Source organism: Spinacia oleracea, chromosome 2, assembly GCF_020520425.1.
Source record: "Spinacia oleracea cultivar Varoflay chromosome 2, BTI_SOV_V1, whole genome shotgun sequence".
Classification (NCBI taxonomy): domain Eukaryota; kingdom Viridiplantae; phylum Streptophyta; class Magnoliopsida; order Caryophyllales; family Amaranthaceae; genus Spinacia; species Spinacia oleracea.
In genome coordinates, this window is record NC_079488.1 from 17,416,684 (window position 1) to 17,422,190 (window position 5,507).

At 42.7% G+C, this 5,507-nt stretch overlaps 1 long non-coding RNA gene across 1 annotated transcript; it reads left to right on the forward strand.

Moving 5' to 3' along the window:
• Positions 1–1,426: 1,426 nt before the first annotated feature.
• On the forward strand, positions 1,427–5,217 carry LOC130466804 (uncharacterized). The gene is made up of 3 exons (XR_008926954.1): positions 1,427–2,717; positions 3,456–4,111; positions 4,211–5,217. It is a non-coding gene; the product is annotated as an uncharacterized lncRNA (long non-coding RNA).
• Positions 5,218–5,507: the final 290 nt, after the last annotated feature.

Sequence of the window (5,507 nt, forward strand, 5' to 3'; positions counted from 1 at the left end):
AGCAAAGTGACCACCATACAATGAGAAATTCTATTTGCTCTAAGCTCAAACCCACATAGTCTAATCTAGGGTATATTTTCGAAATAATGTTGTGCCAACGTACTTGAATATATATTTCTAAAGCTCGCCGAATAAGCATTTTCGTTCCCGAGCCCGGATCTCACCCATCTGTTTCAAGGATTCAAGCCCTTATCCAAAAATAGAGTCATTTGCGGTCTTTCCAAACAAGACCTTAAATAAAGTTTGGTGGCGACTCCTTCGAGGTACAAAAATTCAAACGGTTCTCTAAACGAGTCGGCCTCCCCCCTTGTAGAAACGGGAAAACAATAAAAACCCCCTACAGTAAGCAAAGGTACGTTGATTATTATTGAGTTTATGAATGCTATTAGAGTTTGTGCAAATCAACTTCCGGTGCTTGATGAACCTTACAAACCCGACGATCCAATTGAACGAGTTCTTGATGGTATTCAAGACCCTAACTATCAAAGTGTCATAGATGCTACTAGTAATCGTGATTCGCTCGTTACATTTGACCAATTGAATGAGAAATTACTTCTCAAAGAGGTAGCCCTTCACACTAATGTCATACCTTCTTTGCTGTCCGCACCTACACCCCAAAACCTCCCTCTCATGACAATAATGCTTATAACTACTACAACTCCATTAAGGTAGGAACCAAATACAAAAGAATACCCACAATGAGAATCCTAAAGGGCAAGGATATCTAGGGCGCTGCCAATGGTGACACACACATGGCTACTCCTTGTACCGTTACCCCATATTCCAACAGAAGTTCCATGGTGCTAAGCCTACCCTGCCTCCTCAACCACCTCCGTCTACACTATCGCAAGCTCACATTGCCACAACAAGCAACACCGTGTCTCCTTCTTCTTGGCTTCTAGACACCGGTGCATCCCACTATGCCAATCATGACTTGTTCAACCTTGTTCTTCATCACCCGTACGATGGTACTGAAAAAATTGTTATAGGTACTGGAACTAGGGTCCCTATTTTCGACACATGATATCTTTCTCTCTCCACCTCTTCCTCAAAATCAATTAAACTTTCTCATGTTTTATTTGCTCCTCATATGGCTCGCTACATTATTTTAATTTCCCGATTATGTTCCGAAAAATATCTTATTGTGGAGTTCTCATCTAATTATCTAATTTTGAAGGACAAAATCACGGGGAAACATTTTATCCAGGGGTCAGCTAAATATGGAGTATATGAGTTGTCCTCTCCTTCCAATATTTTAGCATTATCTATCGCCAAAGCTCCAAAAATAAATTGGCATCATCGTCTTGGCCAACCATCTGTAGCTATTTTTAAGATTTTTTTTCAGAATTTAATCTTCATGTCTCTATCTCTTTGTCTTTTAATTGTAATGCTTGTCAATGCAATAAAAGTCAGAAACTTCCTTTTATTCAATCAACTCTAGTTTCCTATGCTCCTCTTGGCATCATCTATACCGATTTATGGACCTCTCTGGTTCACTCTCTTGATGGCTTTAAAGATTATGTCATATTTATTGATCATTTCACCAATTACATTGGTTTTATCCTCTCAAAAATAAATCTGACACAAAGGTTGTTTTCATATATTTTAAAGCCTTAATTGAAAAGTTCTTTGAAAAACCAATTAAAGTATTATAATTATATAATGCGAGTGAACATGAGGCATTAGCCTCTTACTTAACTACTTTTGGATTTTCTCACCTCACCTCACCGCCTCACACTCTCGAACATAACGGTTTTTCCAAATGATGTCATCGTCATATCGTTAAAACGGGGTTTTCACTCTTAACTCACGCTCAACTTCCACTATCGTATCTTATTGGGCATTTTCCTTCTCTAATCCCTCTTATTTAATTAATAGGATTCCCACTCCTACCTTGTCCAATAAATCTCCATATAATTTCTTGTTTTCCTCTTTGCACAACTATCAAAAATTACGTAGCTTTGGATGTCTTTGGTATCCTTGGCTAAAACCATACGCCATTCATAAACTTTACCCGAAATCTAAACCGTGTCTCTTTATTGGGTACTCTAAAACTCAAAGTGCATACTTTTTTGAGCAAATTCCACTTAAAGACGAATTTGTCTTGAGGATGGTGCTAACAATCGATTGAGCTAGATAATGCAAAATTACAAGAGTAAGTCGTAAGAGCATAAGTTAGGGTATTATTAGCAAAAGGAATTTCATATGTACAAACGAAACCGTCTAAGCCACTTTATAGGCATTACATAATGAGTGTAACGTCTAAAACATTAATACACATAATTAGACTTAAAGTAGGTAATTATGGTCGTACTTCAATTGGTTGTGTAACCAATGTTGCCTTCTTAAACGTTGGGAGCAAGTTGGTAGATGTACCGTCCTGCCTTGCTGGAAACTATGTGTGTTCCATGGTGGCACATTTGGACATGTCAACAAGAGGGTATTTTCCCCCCTAACAATTGTCCCCAAACCCATTTTGAATTTATTTCGGGATGTTCAAAGAAGAAATGGGTTTCCTTGGTTCCGAGAGAGGGGAGGAAATGGCCTCTTATCCCTCCAATACTTGAAGCCGTGATGTAATGATGATTTTTGGTAATCCAACCGCCCAAACCTTCCATAAATACATCCATCCTCCTTACCCACTTCTTCACACTTCCTCCTTCTCTCTCTTTTCAACTGCAAAAAGAAGCTGGTGGTTTTTTCCTTCCTGCTTCCAGGTAAGCGCCTGCTCTTCATCTTCTTTCTTCTTTCTTTCCATTCCTTATGTCGCAAAGAATGGGGACAAAATCTACTCGTGTAAAAAACTAGAGAGTGGTGGTGGAGTGTGATCTGGATGAGGGTTCGATTTTTAGTCCGACCAACATTCGGACAAGAAAAATGCTCGAGCGGCCACCTGGGAGAACCAGGACGCGGCGGCGCTCAAGGCTGAGTGTGGCTTTCCTCCGCCGGCGGTAATTTGCCTGCCGCGGCCCGATGAACGGGCCGATTGGGTATCGGACGCAATCGGCCGGTTGGGTGTGTTTCTACGAGTACCCCTTCAAGATTGGGTACACTTACCCTTTCACTCCGCTGGTAAGGGGGGTTTTGAAAACCCTAATGGTGCCGCCGGCGCAACTGATGTCGTAGGTCTGGCGGGTCATGCATCTCATCGACCACTTGGCCGGCCAACTGGATATGGAATTCCGGGTGGAGGACTTAGTTTACACCTACAAAGTCTAAAACTACGGGGCCGGCCGATATTTTCTGCATGTGAAGGATGACAAGGAGGCTATCCTGTGTTGGGACAAGTCAAACGACCGCGGGTGGATGGGTCGATTCTTATTTGTGGAGTTGGCTAGTTTGGGGGCCGACTCTGATTTCTTGACTGGGGAATGGATGGGTAGAGGTATAATTTGTTTTATTTTGTGTTTTTGGATACTTGTTGATTGACTTTGTCTCACTTGTTTTTTTTGTAGGGGCATCATTCGACACCGTCGGGGTCGACGCTAAAGCGGTCGAGAAGACTGCTGTTCTTTTGAGGATTCCTTTGAAGGACAGGGCTTTGTATGGCGTGAGGTTTGAGCGTGAAGAACTCTCACAGGAAGAGGAATACTCCGAACATGCAAACATGTCGACTTCAACAGGTAAAACGGGTTAGCGTTAGTTTACAAGTCAGGTTCGTTGCCCTTTATCCTTAAAAAGATTACAAGTTTGATTGACGAGACTGAGTCGTGTGAATAATGTTGTTGGGCCGAAACTCGTCCTTCGACACGCTTTGGTAAGGCCCCGTTTACAGAGGCGTTGCTGAAGAGAAAGATGGAGAAACTAGGGAGTGTAGCCCAGCCTAAACCCATCACCGTGGTGTCACCCCGGAAGCCGCCAAAGGCTTCCCATGACGCTACCGTAAACTGGGGAGACGGGAACGTTTTCGGTTGCGGAATTCAAGATGCCGCCTCCATCTCGGAAGAGAAAACTCACTGTCGAGTTTCCCGACGACTATGGGTCGGCTGACGCCCCTCTGCACCAGCTATGGCCATAAGTGGACCGCTTGTGGATGACGTCCTGCCGCGAGCGTCAAGAGACCCTGTCGCCAGTTGCTGCAACTGGCGAGAGCGTCTCGGATGCCTGGAAGGTATGCTCCGCTCTTGTGCTTTAGCTTTTGTTTGTATTGTCGTCCTTAAGTTGACATAGGTAACTAAAATGTCTTCCTTTTTTTTTCTTCTTGAAAAAGGCCCTGCAATCTGCTTTGGCTACTCGCCATCATGTCATAACATTGGAAGATCAGTTAGTAAAAATAAAAAATGACATGAAAAAATCAAAACAGGAGGTCGGTAGACTTGGTGGCATCGCCAAGGAGGCGACGGCTAAAGCCGAGGTACTGGAGACAGAGCACGCAAAGGGGACTGCTGAAGATTGCTGCGTCGGATGCCGAGAAGGAGGAGCTGGTTGATGAAGTTGACGACCTGCAGACGTCCCTCACCAAAGTCAAAGCAAGGATTTTGGGTGTGCTGGTTATTACACTTGGGAAATGCAAGCTGAGATAATGGAGGACTTCTTAGCGGGCGGGCATGCGGACTGGACTCTAGCGAAAGATATTGCCTAGTTCAACACCGCATTCCCCGGGGAGTATGTCCCCCTTGGTGCCGTTAGTGATGATGAGGACATTGAGGAGGGTGCAACTGCAATCAGCCCCAACGCCGAGATGGTGGCGGCACCAGGTAATGGAGAGCAGTCCTTTCCCCACCCCCTTGAAAAATATATAACTTGTGGTTACTTTTCAAAAAATGGTTTTTTGGTTGGCCTTAGTGAGGTCAAAATATATTGCGCCTGTGTTTCACGTTCAAGGCGGCAGTCTTTTGTGATTTTTGGCTTGTCCATGGGGACAAGTCATGTAAATATTCGTAGATTTTCTGGTTTTAATTTTTATGCTTGCTTTGTGTGAACTGTTGTGTTTGGAAAGATGTGTTTGGTTTGTGTTTATTTTTGTGTGCAGGGAACTTTGGTGTACGTACCTTGCATTTGACATTGCGACGCCTTCAGCTTGTCAGAAGTAGAGCTTCAAAGGAAGAGATGCAAACTGCAAAAAATGTACATATGTATTCCTGTTTATGTGTAGTATACAATGTAATGTGTCAGGAGTTTTGTATGGCCTAAATTGTAGTTTTGTAAATTGTAAAGTTTGTAATATGTAATTCGTACAAGTAGTTTGTAACATTGAAAATATTAATAAAATGTCAGACTTTGTTATGCATTCGTTTTTCCAAATATGTCTTCTTTGTGTTGCATTTGATCTTTTTCCACCCTGCCTTCTTCTTGTCGAATTCGTTATCATGTTGGCATCATACTGTCAACATAGCAGAGCGTGAGGATTGACCGTTGGTGTAGCAAACGGCCCCTCGATGCTTAAGTCAGTATAGCGCGACAAGAAATAAAATGAAATTACGACAAGAAAAAAAAAGTGTGAGGAGTACTAGCTGAGATCGTGTTGTATATATGTGCCTGTTGAGCTTCGAGATGTTGTATGCATT